At 35.6% G+C, this 24633-nt stretch overlaps 1 pseudogene; it reads right to left on the bottom strand.

Annotated features, from left to right (window-relative positions):
- Positions 1-15643: 15643 nt before the first annotated feature.
- On the bottom strand, positions 15644-16983 carry LOC123939312 (annotated as a pseudogene).
- Between the last annotated feature and the right edge of the window lie 7650 nt (positions 16984-24633).

Raw genomic sequence — 24633 nt, forward strand, 5'->3', positions numbered from 1 at the left:
CCCCAAATAGACTGTGTGACTTTGCATACATCACTGAGTCTCCTTGGGCTTAGTTTTTTCACCCATAAAATTATGAGATTAATGAAACTCTATGATAGAATAAAGTGAGGATTAAATGAAATAATTGTTGGGAAGTTTAGCGCACAGTGATAGTAACAGAAAAACGCACAATAAATATAGAACTTTATGGTGTAAGCTATGAATATTAAAACCAAATTGAAGTGAACTTGTCCATTGGGCCTAATCTAATATATACTGAAGTGAACTTGTCCATTGGGCCTAATCTAATATATACTGGCGAAATGACATCTTTCAAATGTCCGTCATTTCCAGGACCCAATAACTTTTGATATTAAATGTCTGTATGACATCCTTTAGAAGAAAAAACCAAATCTCATTGATGGTGATATAACCTATTTATATATATGTTTATACATCTTGGTCTATCAAAAGAAATCTAGATTAATGTCTGCCTCCATGGTAGAATAATTAATTGCATCTTTTTATATTCTAAATATGATTTCATTTGGATGACAAATTATATGAACACACTAATTGTAAAAGACATAGAATCATATTAACATTCTCTAAGCTCTCAATTGTTTTTTCTTTTGCTCTAGCATCTATTCCACAGATAGGTTTAAACAAACTATAAGAAATATCTGTTTACTAATCAACAATTCAATTGGTCATGTGACTAGTTAGGTGGGATTTCCTACAAATTATGACCTATTACATTATTATTTGTAGTCTAATTTCCATAAGGAGTTTCCAGTCAGGTATTCAGAGTCAACATATTTCCAACTCATGAGCCCACAACCCACAACAAAAATTTCATTAATGACATACCACTAATAGGGGAAGCATTTTTGTTTGTTTGCTTTAATAATAGTGACCTGGATAAAGGGAGACATTTCAGAATTACATTTCTATGGTAGTGAGGCTAACATATATGTGTCAAAAGCCCCGTATCTAGGATTTTAAATTCATGGATTATGCTGCTATTGTTATTAATGAAATCTTCATGTTTTCTGAAGAAAATCAAATGATTGTATTATGTATTTTTGTGCATAAGCACACATGGTTCATATTTTTAAACTGGAGAGTTTTAAGACTATAATCTATTTTGGGAGGAAATTCTCCATGGTTCTCATGCATTTCTGCATATCATATGACCAAAGACACTGATCAACTTTTTCTAGACTATCTTTTCTTGGATGTTTGTATAATGAATAGCTTTATAAGACAGAGATAGTGTTTCACTCTAGAGCAGAGAACAAATATGTTAAAGTTTAATAAAGACAATGTCTACCCTCTGGCAAAGTTTAGAAAGATTTGACAGCATTTCATTAAAAGTTTGGTGCGCCTTAACTTCAGGGTTTCTTGGCTGTGATGCAAATAATATTTGAAGCATCCATCTACACCAACCTGTGTAGCTTACATGGTATTTGTGGTGCTTGGAGAACGACATAAATATGAACCTCATGTTGCCGCCTCTAATATAGTAATACAGTCCTTTGTCTCTGACCCAGGAGTCTTGAATTTTGGAAACTGCAGCAATTGATTAGCTTACAAATCAGTAAATTTCTCTCCATTGCATCATTATAAGAAACATATTAATATTATGTATGTGATATTTAAATTTTTATGACAGGTGCATTTATATATTCCTAGGGATACACACAATACAAACACATCTGTTGTGTGTATTTACAGTACATTCTTTCAAGTAAGTTATATTATTTAAAAATGAGCTCTACAGGGGTACGTGGGTGGCTCAGTGGGTTAAAGCCTCTGCCTTCGGCTCAGGTCATGATCCCAGGTTCCTGGGATTGAGCCCCACATGGGGCTCTCTGCTCAGCAAGGAGCCTGCTTCCTTCTCTCTCTGCCTGCCTCTCTGCCTACTTGTGATCTCTGTCTGTGAAATAAATAAATAAAATATTTAAAAAAAAAGAGAGCTCTACTCCACAACTATAGAAAATGGGAATTATGGTCTTGTACAAATATAACAAGAAGAAATAATTTTGATTAGATAATAGTGGTTTTTTTTTCTTTAAGGTCTAACACAGATACAATTTACTAACAGCATTCAGAATAGTTTCCTGTAATAAGCTTAAAAAAGAAAATCCAGATATTCTTTCTATGAATTTATACCACTGCTATTGATAGAGAAATTTCATGAAGCTATTTTAAAGAAAATCAGGATAGTCTATAAACTAAATAATATATATTTGTTAGAGACATTTAAAAAAGAAACATGAATGTTAAAATTTTAATTTCCACAAGGATATTTAATTGTCCTTTTTAATTTTTCCCTTACATTATGCACTCGGACACTTGTACTACAAACAGTTGTCATTTTTTTTTTAAAGATTTATTTATTTGACAGATAGAGATTACAAGTAGGCAGAGAGGCAGGCAGAGAGAGAGAGATGGAAGCAGGCTCCCAGCTAAGCAGAGAGCCTGATGCGGGGCTCGATCCCAGGACCCTGGGATCATGACCTGAGCTGAAGGCAGAGGCTTTAACCCACTGAGCCATCCAGGCGCCCCACAGTTGTCATTTCTTTATGTATGCCTGTACCGTTAGTCTGTACCAATTATTGAGCTAATATATACCCTAGCATGCTTTTAACTCTGAAATGTTGCTTCAAGTTTTGGCAGACATACCTCTCTAGTATGTTAATATAAAATTATAATTCCAAAAATTGGGTTTAATCTTTACATTAGATTTAATGAATAAAAGAAAGAAAAGAAGGAAGGAAGAAAGAAAGAAAGTTGTTGAAACAAGTTCTTTTGCAAACTTGAAGTACTGAGTTAGCTTTTACTCTTTGTTTAGAACCAGAAAACATTGGAAAAGCTTGAGAAACTAGAAATTATTTATATAACACCATAAAAGTAAAATTACCCTAACATGTTCTGAATCTCCTCATCAAAATTAAACTGATTATTATTGATTAAATTGTATAAAGTTCTCCTGCTTATTCAGGGTTTTCAATAACAGCTTTATTCTAAGAATTATCTGATAAATGGAAGAGGGATATTCTGCCATTCCTTTCAACAACTCTGGGTTCTACTTCCTTTCCTAGCAATATAACAGCCCTCAACCAACAGACAGGATCTAAAAGGATCCTCTGTAACTTCTGGAGCTGAGTCTTAAGAGATCTGCATCCTCTGATCTCAGCTTTCTTAGAATGCTCCATTTTAAAAACTCCATCATGCTGTGAGGAAGCCCAAATAGCAAATAGAGAAGTCTTAAAAGCCCATGGACAGTGAGGAGTTTAGGTCTATAAGCCTTCTCAATTGAGAGTCACCAGGCCTTTCAGCTGGAAGATCCAGCTGAGGTAAAAAACCAAGATTAAAAACCAATTGCTGGTCACATGATTCAGGCCATTTAGGACTTTCCAGACCCACTGTAGTCACTCCAGCCAAAACCATGTGAAGCAGTGAGGAGCCATCCCTGTCAGGCCCTGTCTGAACTATAAAATAATGACAAATGCTTGTAGACACTTGGAGACAGTGGTTACCAAATGTTTGTGAACAGGTATATATGTGAGCCACTTATGACCTTTGTTGCACATTTCTTTTTTTTTTCTTTTATAATCCTTTAAAAAATGTAAAGCTTCTCTTCATTTAGAGGTGAAGTACCTGTAAAGAGAGTATGACCCATGGGTCATAGTTTGCCATCCCCTGATTTAAGTCACTAAATTTTAGGGTCATTTGCTATGCAGCAATACATAACCCAAACAGACTATACCATGAAATCTTTGAATTATTTATGTTCTAAATGATGCATTTGTTAAAATGTTTCTTGTAGAAAATTGGTTATATTCACCTGAAGATCTAAATTGAGTTTCATAGCAGGTTCAATATTCTCACCCACTTCAATTAAATCACTCCCACTTTTTCCCCATTTCACCCAATAAAAGTATTAAAACAATGTAAATACTTTTACAAGTTAAAGATGCTTTATCCTTTCAACAAAAAATTGTTGAAATTATTAAATAAGAAAATAAATAAGCATTGTATAAATAGGAAAAATAACTTATTATTCTAATAGATTTATTTTAACCCTAATGCTGCATTTCATTTAACACAGCATTTTCTCTTTTGATTTCAATCATTTAGATATGAATATTTTTAAACTATTATCAGTAGATGCTCACCACATTTGCTTGTCCTCTTTTGTATGCCATCTCTGTTAATGACATCACCATTCCTGATTTTTCTTGAGCTAGAAACATAAGGGTTATTTATCCTCAACACTTCCCTCTTACTTCATACAGTCAAGTGATTTTATTTTAGTTAGATATGGTTTATAATTCTTCATCATCCCAACTGCCATAGACTTTCATTTAATCCTTCATTATCTGTGAGCTGAATTTTTGATATATATTATGTCTGGCCACCAATGTAGACGTAACACAGAAATTCATGGGAACTCGCCTTAAAATTCTTAACATTAACTAATGGAAATTCCAGTCCTCATTTATTCAACATGGTTAACACCAACTATGCATTGATTAGATTCAGTATCCCTTGCATGCAGAAAACTTTTCTTCCCTTTCCTTTTTTAAAAAACATTTTATTGAGAGAATGAGTGGGAGGAGAGGAAGGGGGAGAAGTAGTCTCCCTGTGGAGCAGGGAGCCCAATGTGGGACTTGATCCCAGGATGCTGGGATCATGACCTGAACCAAAGGCAGATGTTTAACTGACTGAGCCCCCAGGCACTCTTTTCTTCCTTTTTCTTTTCCATTTTCCTTGTTATAATTTGAGAGTCTTTTTATCAGCTCTTCACTTTTACTCACCATCTCTCTCATATCATCCAGGAATCCTTAGGTGATGACAACCATTTTTTTTTCTCTCTACTTAACTTTTTCTAGATAAAATTATAAATACCTACTACTTTTTATTTTCTCTCAATCTGTAAATCCATTACCTTTAAAATAACTCCCATGCTAATTAATCGCCTTTTTAGTGTACAGATATTATCCAGCCACCACAAATCCCTGTTGCCTAAGGTATAAAATCTTACTCTATAGCTCAAACTGCATGCTTTTTATTGAATTGCCCCCAATGTAGCTTAACAATTAAACCTATTATTAGTCTTTTCTGATTGATTCCTAAACACCAACCGTAATTACCTCTTTAATATACCTTAACTAAGACATTTTCTTTCAATCTAATAGCTTTTCCACAAACTGATTCATTTCTCTATTCTACTCCCCACCCCCCTTCTCCACTTACTCAATTCCGACAATTCCATCTAAATTTCACCTCCTTTTATAAACTGTCAGGACACATATGACTGGAATTAGTGCTCTGTTAGCTTTGTTTCCACAATATTCTTTGCATTTCTTATATAAATTCTATATTCTGATTAGATTTGTATTTCCTCAGGGAAAATGGCAGTGCACTATTTACAGATCTTTGCACTGATATTATTCACAGGTTCTTTTTCTCAGTGGAAGAACCAATATAGGTTTTTTTCCCTTTAAATATTGACTTGCTTTGGTCAAGTTGTTAAAAAAGAACATTGCATTCTTTCTGATGTCCTATAAAAGTGGAGTTAATAAATAAAATAAATCCCTTTCTACATTAAAGTCAAAAGTAAAATAAAGTATATGGTGAAATAATCAAGGATTCTTTCCTCATAAAGACTCTGTGTTTATACTAACAAATGTCAGATTTTCCTCAAACTTGATCAAATTGTACCTGACATCACTGGCTACCTCTATTGTACCTATTATTATAAGGTAATTTTAAGAAATTACAAAATCACTGCATATCAATAATCTCTATGCTGTTGTAGGGAGAATCCTAAAATGTTCCCTGAATTTCTTTCCCCTGATGATACACCATATAATCCTCTCCTCTTCAGTGTGGGTGGGAACTGTGACCTGCTTCTAACAATAGAATATGGCAAAGTGTTTGGATTTCATGCCTATGATTAAGTCTTACAGTATATAAAACTCTGTGTTAGCAGAATAGAGACAAGAGAGTCTCCTGCTGACCTGGAAGAAGTAATCCAGCATGCTGTGAATTGTTTATGAAGAGGACCACATAGCAAGGAACTACAGTTGACGTTTACTGTTATTTATTTATTTATTAAAAAGCATGTACATGCAAGGAGGGTGGGGGGAGGGGCAGAGAGAGAAGGAGAGAGAGAATCTTAAGCAGGTTCCAGGCTCACTAAGGAGCTCGAGGCAGCATTGATCCCACGACGCTGAGATCATGGCCTGTGTTGTAAATCAAGTTTGACACTTAACCAGCTAAGCCACCCAGGTAACCCCACTATTGACCTTTAGATGTGGAGGGCCACAGTCTGCAGCCACAAGGAAATGAATTTTGCCAACAACCTGCGTGGAATTGGAAACAGATTGTTTTCCAGTTGTGCCTGCCCATGAGAAGGCAGCTCAGTTGGCCACTTTATGACAACCATGTGTGCCCTTAAGCAAAAGACCAGCTAAGCTGTTCCTGGATTCCTTACCCACACATACTATGAGACAATACATGTATATTGTTTTAGGGCACTGCAATTACAGCAATTTTTTATGCAGCTTTAGAAAATGAAGAGCAGTAATAGGATTCTAGTACATATATTCCTGGATGCTGACATCGGGTGAAATGACCTTCTTTAGATTTCACCTAAACTAGAATTTTTTTAATGCTGCAGTATAAGAACTTCAGGATACATAGAATCCCAGAGACTATTCAAGGATTACTTAAATGACCTTTCATTCCCACTCAAAATATTATTTAAATAAATTCATATTTGACTACATTCCTTTCAGTTTCCTGCTTATAAGATTTCTCTGCTTTTCTTTGGTCTTATGCTTTTTACTCTACATTGCTGAAGCTTATTTACTCTAAAGCTAAGTGATCTTAGCCATAGATTCACATAAGCATGTTCTTTATACAATACACAAGAGTAAAGATTTTAGCCACAATTGTTTAAGAATGGTGTCTCTTGTAGCTTTGGCCACTAGACTGAACAGTCCCCTCTTGAGGGTGATTTTGAAATGGCCATAGTTATTTTGGGGATCAGCTATGGGGAGATGATTTGGGGCACAGTCACTACTTAGCTTGATATATTTATAGTCAGAGTAGCTTCCACATATTTTAAAGTTCTTTTCAAAGTTCCTTATGTTGAAATGTCTTCCAGAAACATTTTTATGGCCTGGACTTCTGACTCATAGAGAGTGGTGAATCCAAAGGTTTGTACAATAGAGGTTTATACCACTCATTCTCTTAATCCTATCAGAGAAGAAGCTGCTTTCACAATACCTAAATTTGTTGGCACTTGCTACCTTGTACTTTTTAATATATTTTTATTTCAAGTTCATGTAGCTGCCAATTTGGATTTTTTTAAAGTGTAATGAGATTATCTGCCCACTGTAAAGCTGTTCAGGGTTTGAAATATGGGAATAAAACCATGTTAAGCATTCTAAAATGTATTTTCAAAATCTGAGAGGTGAAACCCACACAAATGAAATGCAACGTTTACTCCAAACGTCGCTATGGCTCAAATATGTCTTTCAACTGCAATTCCAAAAGATATCTTGTAATCTTTAATAAAATACATGAGAAATAATAGATGCCTGATTTGGACACTTCATAAAAGGTATCTCTTTTGTTGGCTTAATATTTGTTATTGAAGAACAGAAAAATTTAGGTTAAAAATAAGTGGAATATGAAATGATAAATATAAGCAGTAAAATAGGAAATATTTTGATATTAAGATGTAAATTATAACAAGAAATAAGTATATTAAATACAGTAATTCATTAAGAAGAGATAAATTCCAAAACCAATTAATGAATAAGGTCTGGGTTTTGAGAACCCATTTATCTAAAATGATTCGGGCTCTCTGCTCAGCAGGGAGGCTGGTTCCTCCTCTCTCTGCCTACTTGTAATTTCTGTCTTTCAAATAAATAAATAAAATCTTTAAAAAAAATAAAATAAAATGATTAATCAGAAAAACATATAACAAATTTTTAAATGCATTGTTCACTTGGCATAGGAAACCAACACCAATGGCAGTAACATAAAACTTATAAAATGTTATCCCCATAAAGATATTAAAGACAAAGTATTTAATGAATGAATACTTAAAATTATTCTCTGAGGAATGAATTTTAAAATACCCTAAAATCTTACAATTCATAAATCAAAAATGTTTGATAGTTTTACCCAAGTTTAACAACTCTAAAAAATTATATGACATAAGAATCGAGACCCCAAGCAATCAATAATATTAACAATAAAAAATATCAAATATACCAAAGGAAAGACTTTTCTCTATCCTTTAAAAAAATAAAATATTTTCATATTAGGAGGTAATCACAGTGTGTAGCTAACAATATTATAGAAAAAGTAGTATAGAGGCACGTCATGACAGTTAAAAAGAATATGCTATTTTTTCTAGCTTTTGAATGTATGAGCCTCTTAAAATTTTAATGTGTTGTGATTTTTTTCCTCATATAAAATATATAGTCACTTTCATAATACTGTGTAGATCTTTCTTAAAATAGTCCTCTTATATACCCTTGAATCGATACCAACTTTGGTGTAGAAAGTGAAACTGAATATTTTCCTAAAACCCCATGTTTTTTTCTGGTAGGAGGCATTGAATGTTTTTACGTTCAGACTTTGAGCAAATACAGTTAGCAGTAAGGACATCCAGTCAGGAATTCATTCCCTCCTTCCAAGGCAGGCCAACTGTTTTCCAGCAATCACATTACACAAACACAGGGACAATTTTTGAATAGAGGGAACTTCACAAGTTTTTAATGTTCCATCTGTTGCAAGAATGTGAAAGAGAATGGATGACAGGTTGAGACAATGATTTACTTGAGCATAATACTTCGCAGTCATTCTTGGGATTATTTTTCTTTCTCTTTCTCTCTCTCTCGTCTCTTTCTTCTCTTCTTCTTTCTAAAAGAGGAAAATAAGTAAACTTCTGGTGAATGCTAGGGAAACTTCATGTCTCTGAGGTGAATTTTGCAAAAATTCTCTTGAATCTTTGATACCCTTAATTTAGTGCTAAGGGATATGCTAGAGAATTCTGTGAAACATGCCATCAGAAAAGTCATCCCAATTTTTGCAAAAGCTATGGATGCATGAATTCTTTAAGAAATAGAGAAGGCAACAGTTGGTTTTTTTTTTTAGTGTTAACTAATCTCATGGTATTCACTAGTTTAAGCCAGATTTAGATTTAGAAGGAAACATTTACAATGATTTTTTTAGGCATTTTCATTAGTATATAGTTTACATGCAATGAAGTCTTGTCCTGCTTGCATGTGCAATTCACTGACTGTAAGTAAATTTATGGAATTATGCAAGCGTGATCATAATTAAGCAATACTTCCCCATCACATACCCTCCCTCCAACTCCAACGTCTTTGCCTTCATCAGCCATAGGTAGCAACTGGTCTATTATATTTCCTGATAGATTTTCCTATTTTGGATATTTCATATAGAGAAAGAATCATGCAGTGTCATCTTCAGTGACTATCTTCTTTCATTTATCATAATGTTTATCCTCACTGTAGGGTGTATCAGTTCTGCATTTGTTCTATTGCCAAAAAAAAATTCTAATGTATAGATGTATTACAATTTATTGATCATTTAATGGACATTTGGGCTTTCCAACTTTCAACTATTAAAAACAATGCTAGAAAGTTCCAACAAAAAGTGGATGCAAAAAACAAAAAGAAAGAAGAATGTTGCTGTGAACATTTTTATACATGTGTTTGTGCAGACATATGTTTTCTTATCTATTGGGTACATGCTTAGGATTAGAATTACTGTATTATATGGTGACTCTATTTTTAAACGGCCAAAGTAAGCAAAATAGCTTGCATCAATTTACTTCTCCTCCTGTAATATATGTGGGTTCCAATTTTTCTCCACCCATGTCAACACTTGTTACTATCTGTGTTAAGATTCTCTAGATTAACAGAACCGAGAGGATACAAAAGGAGATTTATTATGAGAAATTTGCTCACACAATTATAGGAGCTGAAAAACCCTACAATCTGCTCTTTGCAAGCTGGAGACAGAGGATAAGCTGTGATACAATTCAGTTTGAGTTTCAAGATCTGGAAACAAGAGGAGCCTATGATGTAAATCCCAGTCCCTGGACAGGGGGAGATAAGAGGTCCTAGTTTAACAGTGAGTCAGGAAAAAAAAAAAAAAAAAAGAGAGACCAATTCCAACTTCCTCTGCTTTTTGATCTATTCAAGCCCTCAGTGGATTGGATTATGCCCACTTATATTGGAGAGGGCAATCTACTTGACTGAGACTATTGATTCAAATACTAATCTCATCCAGATGGAGAGAAGTGAGTTAGGGGAAATTGGAAGGGGAGACAAACCATGAGAGACTGGACTCTGAGAAACAAACTGAAGGTTTTGGAGGGGACAAGGGTGAGGGGTTGGGTGAGCCTGGTGGTGGGTATTATGGAGGGCACAATTGCATGGAGCACTGGGTGTGGTGCATAAACAGTGAATGCTGGAACACTGAAAAGAAATAAAATAAAATAAAATGGAAAAAAAAAAAAAGAAACACTTTTACAGACACAACCAGAATTTAAGTTTAACAGGATAGCTGGGCATCCCTGATCCAGTCAAGTAGACACACAAAAATAACTATAACATTCTCATTTTTATAGCCATACTTTATTATTCCATAATTTAAGACAACAGATAGGTTTAGCATCAAATTTGCCATTGTGCATTAAGATTTCCAGTTGCACATATTTTAACTAGCAGCAAAGGTAAGGGATTCCAATCAAAGAAAGCCCATTGTTCAGGGCTTAAAAAGGAGTTATAGGAAAATATGTCATTTTTGATCATCCGTAAGGGGAAATGCCATATGCTTAGGATAAAATGGCAGGGAGGGCAGCATCAAATGTACTGTGCTTGTTTGTGTCATTCTGATTCCGTTTGAATATTATCACTCCTTATGATTAATATTAGTCTAAGGAATAAAGGCAGTTCATATTTAATATTCATCAACATATTTTTAATCAGGTCATTGTTTCTTACATTATTCATGTCCACTCAAAGACTCTTGTGGGAAATTCTTCCTGAGTCTTAGTTTAAGAATGTATAATGCTATCGGGCATATAATTTTATTCTTATCTTATGAATATGGTGAACTGTATGAATTATAAAATTTCTGAGATAGTTGCTAGAAAGCCTAGAGCTAAGAAGGAAGATATTCAGCCACTGACTGTGCTTAGATCTATATATCACCTCTTAAACCCCAACTGTCTTAAACCCTTGTTTGCTCATTTTCTGTATCTAGGTTTACAGATGTTATTTTATTTCATATGATAATCTTTTCCAAGGCACTTTAAAATATATTTTAGAATATATTGACATGACATAGATAAAAGTGTGATATAAAAAGTATAGATAATAATTAAATAATGAATACAAATGAAATTAAGTATTGAAATAAACCTAGCTTTAGTCTCACTAGTTTTCTGGCATCGTTTAGAAGCTAAGGATTATTTACCCTAACTCCATTTTGCTGTGTAAAACAAAGCTTCTGTTTTAGTTAGAAATTCCATGCTATTTCACATTCTAGCTTCTACCTAAATATTACTTCTATTTCACCCACCAATTTCTAGGACCTTGATTTTTGTCTTGACTGATAATTTATTGTTTGCACATATTAAGATATGTTCACCACAACTCAAGACTCACCTGTCCAACATTAGGACTGATCTTGAATCAATCCTGAGGAATACTTAAAGGATTTTGCCCATAATTTTAATACGTCTTGATTTGTTTATGATTTTAAAAATGTTGCTACATTAGTGTTCACTATTTTCTTCAAGTTTTGCTTGATTTTCTAACTCATTTAGTTTGTGTGGAAATTGAAGGCATCTCCTTAATTCAACACTTCTTTGGTGCCCTGTCCCACACTTACTAGGCCACTCACTCTAAACTAGATTGTTTCCCATACTCTCAGCCAGACATTAGATGGTTTATACAAAGCTTAATCCCAAGAGGTTCCCTACCTAGAATACCTTGTTTGTCCTGTCTGGAAATGAGTTGTTGTCTTGTGTTCACTGAGTCCTTAAAGATTTGCCCCCAAAATAGATTAGTGCTCTTAGTCCCTGTTTTCCTATCTCCATAGAGCCAAACCACTAGGTTACAATAAACTCAAATATTTATGACACTGTCACCAACTTGTTTTCTTTCTTATGAGGAGAATGAGCAAATATGTAACTTATTCCAACTGTATAAATTTTTGTTTTGAAACAGATAGTGTTTTCATGTAAGATGGGCAAAGAACATTCACAAGTTTCGGGAAACCTGATGTTTCATCTCAAAATTCTAGTGAAGGAGCCATCGAGTTCATTGAGTTACAGAAAACATCCTGATCATCTTTTTGTCATTGTTTTTGTTTTTCCCATTTTTGAGGACAAAAAGATGATGAGAAATATTTTTCTGAAAATAAGACTCTTCGAAAAATAAAACTATAACAGTAATGATCTAGTCCAAGTTCTTAGCTTTCCTATAAAACATGCACAATTGTTCATGGCATCCCAGCTTCTGCAGAACCTCTGTATCTATTACATAAGAAATTTGGAAATACTCTCACCACCAAATGTTTCCACGATTGAGTCACTTTTAAAATTCTATATCAAACTTACTGATTTTTCAGAGAGAAAGTAACATTGCCAGACGCTTTCTTATTACTGTCACATCAGATTTGTATGTTTGTACACTAATGACTAAAAATCAGAGACCCTGTATTTTAAAGACAACAGTGAGTACTAGGAATAAAAACGCTCTTGCCCATGAAGGCAGATATGCTACAAGGAATGAATGACAATATTTCAAGACTGAGCAAATACCATGGAGAGGAGATTGATATATACAAAACCTATAATGGGAAGATCCTTTAGATAGTTTATGTATTGAAAATTCCATGACATTTTTATACTATGGATCATTACAATCATCACATTAGTCTGCTGCTATTATGGAAAACTTTTATGATTAAGCATCAGAAACGATGCTAATACATATAAGAACAGAGAAGGATATTTGATTCAAGGTTGTGAAATATATTATAGCATGGTAAACACTGGAATGACCACACACCTGAAAGCAATGTCATGTCATCACCATAATTTGTTCCGGGTGTTCCATCATAAACATTGTCCTTTACACTTTGCACAGTGTACTTTTAGTAACAAAATTAATACTTGTTGTGATATATTAAATATTAAAAAATTGAGGACCCAGGAATGTGCAAAATAAATCCTAAGGCTGAAATAAATAATTTGTTAGTCCAGAGAGCAGGTAATATTGCAAAAGCAAGCATCAGTGACCTAATTTAACAGAGGTGTATTTCTTCCTCATAGCAAGTACAGTCTGAGTTTGGTAACTTTTTTTGTTATTTTTTTCTAGTAATTCAGCTGCTTCTACCATATTGTTCCTCCATCTCAAAACATGGACTTTTGGACAGCACAGGACACTGAGAACTTAGGTGCTCACATGTTTTTCAAAATAAATCCTCCTAAAAATTACACAGATTACTTTTATTTACAGCCTATTGGTGAGTACTGGGCAAGTGCCCCACTAACTACAAGGGACTGAGAAATATGGACCCCACAGGTGCACAGAAAACTGAGAGCTGAGGTGCCAGGGTGGCTCAGTGGGTTAAGCCTCTGCCTTCGCCTCAGGTCATGATCTCAGGGTCCTGGGATTGAGCCCTACATCGGGCTCTCTGCTCAGCGGGAACCTGCTTCCTCTCTGTCTCTGCCTTTCTCTTTGCCTACTTGTGATCTCTGTCTGTCAAATAAATAAATAAAATCTTAAAAAAAAAACAAAACTGAGAGCTAGAAATATCAATGATAACTCCCGGACAAAAACCTGAGATGGTTTTCTAAGTGAGGTCTTGTTGATAATATGATACCAATTCAAAGATATTGTTATTTTTGCTATCATGTTTTTATATTTTACTTTGTGTTATAATAACAGTTTTCTGGTCAATCCTGCCAGGAATGGAACTATTCCCTGATTGAAATATATATTAACTTCTAGGTTACTAAGTTTAGAGAAATTGATTTATTTATGCAAGAAATCATAAGATAACCTATGATTGTAATAAATACTATCTGGATGTTGGCATCTTCTGTGTAATTTTTACAGAAACCATGCTTTCTCACTGTGCTTCCCAACCATTATTACACAGAGATGGGACAGAATTAGGTATATAATAAAAAGGAAGTGATGACCAAGATCAAAACCAGTCTGAAGCAATAGTTATTTTGCTTTGTAGTATACTTTCCTCTCCCTACCCTACCACCCAAACAAAGGCTGCTAAAATCAGCAATTCTGCAATTTTGTCCAAGAATTAACTACGGACTGTGTTGAGATATATACACTAATTTCCTAGCAGAAGTTCTGCTTTCCTGATCACTAGTCATTCATTCTCTCTGAACATACAATAGAAAGATGTAACATTTTTAATCCCATCAAGAAACATATAACTTTCATTCTTCTTAAATTGAATCATTTCATAGTATTCCCTAACAGGAATCTGCGGGGTTACTTAAATTGAATGAGGTTCTTCAGGAGAAAAATCATGTTATATAATTTTTTTTTTGGTTTTTATTTCTCTTATTTTTTCATGACTATAATATCAGGGTTAAATGTATTTAATTAATCCAAGCACACAATTCTTTTTTTTTTTTCTATTTAACTATGGTGTGAAGCATTTTAGGTTTAATAGTGTTTCAGGATTTAATTTTAGGATTAAGAACTTTACTTTTCAGGGACACCTGGGTGGCTCAGTGGGTTAAGCTACTGCCTTCAGCTTGGGTCATGATCCCAGGGTCCTGGGATTGAGTCCTGCATCAGGCTCTCTGCTCAGCAGGGAGCCTGCTTCTCCCCCCTCCTCTCTCTCTGCCTGCCTCTCTGCCTACTTGTGATCTCTGTCTGTCAAATAAATAAATAAAATCTTAAAAAAAAAAAAAAAAAGAACTACTTTTCAAAAATCATTAACTATTAATTTAGAAATATTTCTATATTGTGGTGCCTGGGTGTCTCAGTTGTTTAAGTGACTACTTTTGGTTCAATTCATGATTCCAGGGTCCTGGAATCCAGCCCCACATCTGGCTCCTTGCTCAGTGGGGAGCCTGCTTCTCCCTCTCCCTCTGCCTGCTACTCTGTCTGCTTGTACTCTCTTTTTCTCTCTTTCTCTGTCAAATGAATAAATAAAGCTTTAAAAAGAAAAAAAACTTTATATCCAAAGAAATTGTGCTTTTAAAATTGATGCATAATCAATTTTGCTACAAAAAGCATATCATGATATACTGGACCATGCTCCAGTTTCAATTTGGAAAATAACTTTGGGGGAAAATATGGGGGGATGATATTGGCAGCACCATCTGAAGCTTTATTTGGGAAAAGACATTTGAATTGGCTTTTAGCTGTGGGCATGGTCAAGAAGGGATAGCCAGGGCAATCGAGTTCCTCCAAGGGTAGGTTAAGCACTGAAGCTGAGCCTTTCAGGTAGGTTTCCTATTCCCAACTCTCCCCTGCACAGCTCCTTCCCTCAGAGGCTCTATGGTATCCACAGAAGCAGGGAGGCTGAGAGAGACCACAGCAACTGTTCACTTGAACAGGACATCAGATGACTGAGAAACAACCTTCCCTTTGTGCATGACTATCTTCCTCACAACCATAGCCTGGGAGGAGCTGACATGGCTGAAGGAACAGGAAGCTCTGCTAGAGAGGAACCTGAACTGGAAAGAGCTCAGGTTACAGGTGAGGCTAGGACTCATGAGATCCCCATAAGCTGAGCTCAGCCCACCTAAGTAGCTGCTGGTGACTTGAGTATGGATACTCATGTTCTGCATCCCAGACTCCAACTGGCTTTCCTCCCTCTCCAGCGGTTTGGAGTAAGTGGCTGATCTCCCCATGTTCAGGATGAGTGTGATGTTCAGAAGCTCCTGGTACTGGTGCAGTTTCTCTGCAGGGTCATGCTTGGCTCGCTGCCGGGCGGCCTCTATCTCAGCCAGCTTGGCATTGGCGTCATTAACAACCGTCTACCTGCCCTGCTCAGCGTCAGGGATGGCTGCCTCCAGGGAAGCCCTCTGGCCTGTGAGGTCCTCAGTCTCATCCTGGAGTTGGCTGATGCTGTGGTTCATATAAAAAAATCTCTATCTTTGTGTAACAGAATTCATCCTGGTGCTTCCTAGCCAATGTCTGCAACTTTGAGTGCTTGATCTGGTACTTGGTCCCAGTCTCAGACCAGCTGAGGTTGGTGATGTCCTCCTACTGGTCCTTGAACTCTGCAGTGTTGTGGTCCATGTCCATGTCCGTGGACAGAACCATGGATGTGCCTGAGATCTGTGACTGCATCTCACGGATCTCCTCTTCATATACATACCTTCAGCCGAACTCATTGGTCAGCCCTTCCAGGCGGGATTCGAGTTCTACCTGGTTCATGTAAGCTTCATCCACATCTTTCTTGATGAGGACAAATTCATTCTCCATGTCTGCATGCTCTTTGATCTCCTCCTCTTGACATCCTCTACCAGCCCTTGCAAGTTGCCAAGCTCCACTTCTGGCTTCAGCTTCTCCTGGCCAGTGAAGTGTGTCTAGCTGCAGCCGAAGGCTGTTGGTGGAGCTCTGGAGCAGGTTGTCTGTGTTGCTCTGAGTTGTTTTCTGCTGCTAAGGAGGCTGCACTTAGGTTTCCAGAATTTTGTTCTCCTGCTACAGGTACCACAGCTTGTCGATGAAGGAGACAAAGCTGTTAAGGGTCTTGATCTTCTCCTTCTCTTGGGTAGGCACAGCCTGGATGTTGGGGTCCATCTCCAGCTTAAGGGGGCTCAGAAGTCTCTGGTTCACTGAGATAGCTATGATGCCCCCATATCCCTGGCCCCACCATATCTCCCAACCATCTCATGCTGGGAACCAGGCTATCCCTGAAGCTGCCACTCCTGGCCATGTGGGAAAAGACTAGGGAGCTGATGTGGGTGCCAGGTGTGCACCTGCACAAGCAGCTACCAAAGGTATGGGGTTGGAAGTGTGCACCTTATAGGATTTTTGGGTTACCCTGATGGATGCAGTGAAGACTGGAGTGGAGGTGAGTAAGCTCAGCCTAACAGAAGTTTGAGAAAGAGTCAAGAAGCTGCTTCTAGGTCAACCTTGGAAACTTTAAACAATAGATTGCAACATTATATGTAATTCTATTTTAACTTAGTTAAAATTAAAATATATTCCTTTATAATTGAATTTTACATAGTTAATTTTGGACTTGGAATAATTATATTGCACATAATTTAGCACATTCTTATATATTTTACTGTTCTTTATTGTTTTAGATGTTCTAGTACCACCTATAAGTTTAAAAACAATAAAATCAAGTCTGATATTAATGTTCTGAAATTTTTGTTCAGAGTGACCATTGATTTCTCCAATCCTTTATACTGTAACTTATCTATTTGTATGTAAAAGTTTTCAGAGGACTCAGACTATAAAATAAAACACGACATGTACCAAGATATTTTTTAAAAGATTTTATTTATTTATTTGACAGACAGAGATCATAAGTGTCCAGAGAGGCAAGCAGAGAGGGCAGGGGGGAGCAGGATCCCTGCTGAGCAGAGAGCCCAGTGCGGGGCTTGATCCCAGGACCCTGAGATCATGACATGAGCAGAAGGCAGAGGCTTAACCCACTGAGCCACCCAGGCACCATGTACCAAGATTTTTTTTTTAAAAGTAGTTTATGTGCCTGGGTGCCTGGGTGCCTGGGTGCCTGGGGTACCTGGGTGGCTCGGTTGGTTAAAGCAACTGCCTTTGGCTCAGGTCATGATCCTAGAGTCCCAGGATTGAGTTCCGCATTGGGCTCCCTGCTTGGCAGGGAGTCTGCTTCTCCCTCTAAACTCTCCCCTCTCATGCTCTCTCCCTCTCTCTTTCTTCCTCTCTCTCTCTCAAATAAATAAATAAAATCTTTATTAAAAAAGTTCCTTATGCGTAAAACAATGGTGATGTCAGGTCTGATTTGGCAAAACTAGTTGCTAATAAATTTATCAATCTCTTTGCAAAAGAAAAAGAAAAGCTGAATTATAAACAATTGATGCAATCACTAAATGTTTGTGGTAGTACACTGTTGGAAAGGCATGTTTCCCCCCAAGTCTTTGTGTCCGTTTTTTATTAACACTGACTCCTCTTATGCATTTTACCAAGTGAGGAAGCATTTATTTTAATGCTCGATCTGAGAGGCAAAAATAGGAATGCAGATTAATGTTAGCAATATCTACCTTCCCGAAGAAAATGAAACCTCTGTTTTAACTCCCTATGTGATAAATAATGTAAGGGCAGGCCTTATTTGGAGATGTCTGTGTTTGTTCACATCTGTTTATAACTAGGAGCAAAATATTAGTATTCATAAACCCAATTACCTCTTGCTAACATGGTGTAATTGTCAATAAAGGTGACCCATTTCCATGGATCTTGGAAATATCTCTATTGAACTCAAATTTGAATAATGTCTTCTTGAAAAACTGAGATGCTATAATTTTAGAAGTTTATTTAATTTTTCTTTCTGATATGCTACTATAAATCATTAATTTTAGTAATAGCATTTTTGTAAACATCCGAATGATATTTTGAGTGATAATTATTATAGGGTGATTTTTTTCAACAGAAAATTTTAGGATTTAAAGAAAACTTAGAAATTTCCTGAATACAACTCAGATTTTATAGAATGATTTTATTTTTAGGGGATTCATTTTATACTCCATATATGACGCTCACTGAAATGTATATTAAGTTCAGCAGTGATTATTAAATGTTATGAAAATCTATAAAATTTTTGAAAATTTGATGTATATATTTTTTTATACAAATACACTTATGTATAGATACAGATACAAGCATGTCTTTTTAAAATAAATATATTTTATTTCTATGCTATTTTCTTATACTGGGTAGTTTAAACATAAATATTTTGAGAATGAGAATATTTTCACAAATACTGATATGCAAATATTTAAAAATCTTTACCAAAAGTTAAAACCTAAAGTGTAGAGCTTTATCCACAAGTTGTACCAGTTACAACAGTGGTAGGTAGTTGTTAAAACCACCATTATGGATATTGAATCAAACTGTACCAAAATGTACTATACTTAAAGTACACTGTTGGATTTAGTTTCTCAATATTTTTTTTAATTTATTTATATATTTTTTCAGCAAAACAGTATTCATTGTTTTTGCACAACACCCAGTGCTCCATGCAATACGTGCCCTCCATACTACCCACCACCTGGTTCCCCCAACCTCCCACCCCCGCCCCTTCAAAACCCTTAGGTTGTTTTTCAGAGTCCATAGTCTCTTATGGTTCACCTCCCCCTCCAATTTCCCTCAACTTCCTTCTCCTCTCCATCTCCCAATGTCCTCCATGTCATTTGTTATGCTCCACAAATAAGTGAAACCATATGATACTTGACTCTCTCTGCTTGACTTATTTCACTCAGCATAATCACTTCCAGCCCCGTCCATGTTGCTACAAAAGTTGGGTATTCATCCTTTCTTTCTTTCTTTTTTTTTTTTTTAATAAACATATAATGTATTTTTATCCCCAGGGGTACAGGTCTGTAAATCCCTAGGTTTACACACTTCACAGCACTCATGATAGCACATACCCTCCCCAATGTCCATAACCCCCTCCCCCTCTCCCAACCCCACCTTCCCCCAGCAGAGTTTAGTTTCACATTTGTTCATAAGTGTTACTATACTGTAATTATCTTATTTCAAGCTGTTTTTTATTAGTATCTGGTATAAAAGTTTTTGCTACATTTATAAAATGTCAAGGAGCATGATTTCTCTTTTTCAACTATTTAGAATAAAAAGTATGCTTATCTTATAAATTCATCTCAATTTCCCATATTAAAAAAATATCAGGATAATATTAGCTAATATATTTTTATTTTGTAGAAGGTTATGAGACAATAGGCTAAAGGGTCAAGCAACATTTGCAAATAAAAGTGAATGCAAACCTCATATAAATTGCTAATCCAATAAATAGATGAATAGATTAGATAGATAGATACAACTTAAAAATGTAACAAAGTTGAAGTTAGAGTAATGTGGTTTTAAGGTCTTTTAAATCAGAATGTTATGACAATTAGCTTAATAATGTACCTATACTAAGATGATTTTGTAGATTTTATGTGGAACTCACTCCTGTATCATAAACACTTCAGCAAAGATAAATGCACTTTTTAAAATAAATTCTAAATTATTAATCTATGGATGTTTATCTTTCCATGAATTAAGTTGGTGATACTTTTACTTAGGTAAATAGATGCTTCCACCAGCTTCTCAGTAAAAATAGAGCTTAGGACTAAGAGTAAGGACTCTGTTTTACCAGAAGGTCAGGATTGCACTAGAATTCCTTTGGGTCATGAAGATCATTTAGCTCTTAAAGGGGAATGGGTTGTTTTCTTTTATTGTCTTTATTTTTTGTTTTCTTTTAGAGTCTTTATTTTTATATCTAGCACAAATCAGTTGGGTAGGAGAGGGTGAAAAACATGGGTTTCTGTTTAACAATCAGTTAATCATTCAAAACCATGTTGCTCCATTTTCTTTAGGCAATGATAGGCCTGAAACAAATGTAGGGTTTTCCACCAAACTACCTTTATTGCATAGTTGGAATGATTGACAGCTTAAAAAACTTTTTTCAGGGGCTCTTGGGTGGCTCAGTGGGTTAAAGCCTCTGCCTTTGGCTCAGGTCGTGATCCCAGGGTCCTGGGCCCCACATCGGGCTCTCTGCTCTGCGGGGAGATTGCTTCCCCACCCCTCTGCCTGCCTCTCTGCCTACTTGTGATTTCTGTCTGTCAAATCAATAAATAAAATCTTAAAAAAAAAAAAAACAAAAAACACTTTTATCAAATATAGTAATTAACAGCAGCAGTTCTTCCACACAGATGATCTGCTGTCAAAAGCTTTACAAAAAGGCATCCCAAATTTGAAATAATGGCTTAGGAAAGTGAGGTATGAAAGTCAGAACAAGCCAGGCAGTTTATCTCTCAAATTTTAATGATGGAGAAAACACACTTCAAGCTTTCCTTGAGATATAGCAAAATCTTAAAAGAAAATTTTACGAAAAGAAAACTTTGAGTGATTCTCAACAGATATGGGGTGGCTATGCTCAAAATACTCTATTTTATCTTGTGTGATTAAATATTTCAAAATAAATAATGAAGCAAGTTACCTTTTGTCTGAAGACTTTATTTGTCCCCATGTTACTGATTTTCCTTTTTCTTCCATTTCTTTTTCTTTGGGATTTGCCAAGATGTTGGTTTGTCTTGATTTTGCTAAGGTTATCATCACTTTGTTTTTCAATATGCTGTCACGTGGACAAATTCTTTTATTTCCGTGTGGACCTTACAATCATTAGCGTTTAGGAAATAAGTTTACTTTTTTCTTGATGAAAGGATAACTTTCTCTTTCTATTAGGCCAACATATTACTGCACTGACTGCTTGCACTTTCAAAATACAAGTTAAACTGTTATTTATTTACACAGCTGTTTAAATGATGCATGGTATTACATATTGAAATTTGTGATGAAAATTAATTGCATGTTTCTAAGTATGTGACTGCTCTATTGCTTTGGCTCCTATAAAAATGAGATGTTGATTTTTATGAAATTTCCCTTGATATTAAATCTTTAGCACAAATGAATATAATTGCTTCTCATCTAACAGCTAAACTCCATAAGACAGAAGATACTCCTTGGTGTTAAAATAATGTCGTTTAGTGAACTTGGTCTGACACCTCTTTTCTTCAGTGAACTCTGACAAATTTAAGTTTTGGTGTAAGTAGGCTGTTTCAATTTCTCTTCTTTCAGTATTTTGCTGTAGTTGCTGAATAGTTTCTTAGCAAGGAAAGAAAAAGGATTAACTTGACTAAAACCCAGTTAAAATGCAAATGAAATGAATTTCTGGGCAATAAAGCATGCATTAAGCTGGAACTCTAATGAACATAATAGTAAAAAGTCCCTGGAATATTTTATGCACCTCTATCTATTTCATCTTTATGTTCATTTAGATGTAAGTCTTCTGATAATTTTAGAGGTTTTGCATTTCTGCTTGCCACAAACATGATTAACAGCTTTATTGCTCCATTTTCTGCAGAGATGGCTTCAAACCTACTTAATTTCACTCTCCTGAAACCAAACCACGAAACCCAAAAAGATTCTTATTTGACTTCTAAGATTTATGCTTATTTCATAGGGATGACTGAAATTCAGTATTAATGGCAGTATGTAACATAAAATGGCTAAGCATAGTTAAGAGGCTCTGGTGTTTGTTTTGCAATGAAATATTTAAAACAAAAAGGAAGTTAATAATGTTTGTGTTATATTGGTGTGTTAATTATTGGGATTGAGATAAGAGGGAAGGATTTCTTTACAGAAACAGAGATACTGGTTCCTCTTATCAGCCTGAAGATAGAGGATAGCCTATCCAGGAGGACTAGAGAGGAAGGGTCATTTTGGTGATGGATTTTGTTGAGTTAGGTATCCCTTTTGTTGAGATAAGCCCAAGTTTAAGCAAATGTAACTAGGTCATTTCTTTTACCTTGTTAGACTTATTCACATTGTGCTCAAAAGCTTTTTAAAATTTCAGAGGATTTTAATATATTATCCTACAAAATAATTGTATAATCTATTATTATAATAGATCATAAAAGAGTGTGGTTATTATAGAGTAAGTACTATTCCAGAATCATAAAATGTTAATAAGTGTTCAAGGTCAAGAAAATATAGGATAGGTTGAGAGTTAAGTCTATAGAAGCTGGTACATTACGAGTTGAAATAGCTGCAAAAGATTCATGAAGTCTGTTCTATGCCAAGAACAGTATCCCTGAAACTAATTTAAATGATTAGTTTTACTTTTTTCATGTTCATCCGTTAGAAAGCATATGGTATAGCCTCAATGATTATAGCAATAAAAAAGGACCATTTGCTGGTCATGGCAATGTTGTGACTATGAGATGTAAGGTCAAATAGAACAAAAGAAAAGCAGTCTTGGGGCACCTGGGTGGCTCAGTGGGTTAAAGCCTCTGTCTTCAGCTCAGGTCATGATCCCAGGGTCCTGGGATCGAGCCCCGCATCAGGCTCTCTGCCCAGCGGAGAGCCTGCTTCTCCCTCTCTCTCTCTGCCTGCCTCTCTGCCTACTGTGATCTCTGTCTGTCAAATAAATGGATAAAAATCTTTAAAAAAAAAAAAAAAAAGCAGTCTTAAACGAAAAGCCATAGAAATGTTTTATTTGATGTGTTTTATCCACTTTCCATACAGTGTGCTTTTTGATATTTGATATCTAAGGAAAGTATGTTGGCCTCAACTCTATGTTCCCATATATATAGATATATACCTCTATCTACTTATTGATCTATCATCTATCCATATATATATACATTGATATATAGATATATATATAGAATTAGGTGGGACAAATGAGTTACTGAGTAGGTGGCCCTCTCTTCTTATCCTATTTGATCAAACTATTCTGGACTTTCTGTCTAAACCCAGAATATTAACTTTGCCACCAGCCCCATGAGTGAAAGAGCCTGCATCAAGTATATGCTCTGTCCTCTAAGAAATACAAAATGCAGTGCTGCCTGGTGACTCAGAAAGCACTTTAAATACTGAGGAAAAGTAACTCTTCTACTGTCCTATTTAAATTATTCTCTCTACAGTGAAAATTGAGCTGTTATTCTATCATAAAATATGTACCTATATACTCATTTACATTCACAGAGTTGTAGAATTCTTAATCTTCGTTTCCTTGAAACAATTAATTCTATTCCAGTCACACTCTGGGTATGGCTCCCTCCTGCCATCCCTATCTGGCTCCACCTCTGCATTCGTTTTGGGTTCTTCCCTATTATTAAAGAGAACAGACACAACATGAATTGTACTTCGTGTGCTTATCTGAGGCACCAGTGCTCTGTCTCCATGAAATGTTTCTTCTTCTCCCTTGTAATGTAGTATGTACTCATTAAGGTAATGTACTATTTCAGTCATTCATGGTGGTGGTGGTCAACAGTCTATATTCTTGTAGAACTATGTAGATAGACTATTGGTTCTGACGCAAGATGATTAAGTCACTTGACTAAACACCACCATTATCATTTGGCTGTCCAACATTTTTCCCTCTCACATCTGTGTATGTATATATCACCCTCTATTTATTAGAGCACTTTTACATTCATTAAACAGGTTATTCTTCTAGTAAACCATCAATTAAGGTGCCAACACCCTGGCCCCCACTGCCCACCACTATGATCCATTCAAGGATGAGCACATGATCAGATTACTGGATCAAATCCTTCCTAGTAGCTATTCTACTACACAAGGAAAGGATGATTCTCCCTTTGTTTTGATGTATTTTATTGTATAATCCAGTATCAGAGTAAGAAGTCTTTGTTCTCATAATTTTGTTTTTGTTTTTTCTATCTAGAAAAATAGCATAGGGTACACTGTTGATTTGAAAGCTCCTAGGAGGTAATGGGAAATAGGCCCTGTATTCAGAGGAGGAAGAGATGGAGAAAGAGGCAGGCCACTCCATGTTGGTAGGCTGCAAGTTTAG

This window comes from Meles meles, chromosome 3 (assembly GCF_922984935.1).
Source record: "Meles meles chromosome 3, mMelMel3.1 paternal haplotype, whole genome shotgun sequence".
Classification (NCBI taxonomy): domain Eukaryota; kingdom Metazoa; phylum Chordata; class Mammalia; order Carnivora; family Mustelidae; genus Meles; species Meles meles.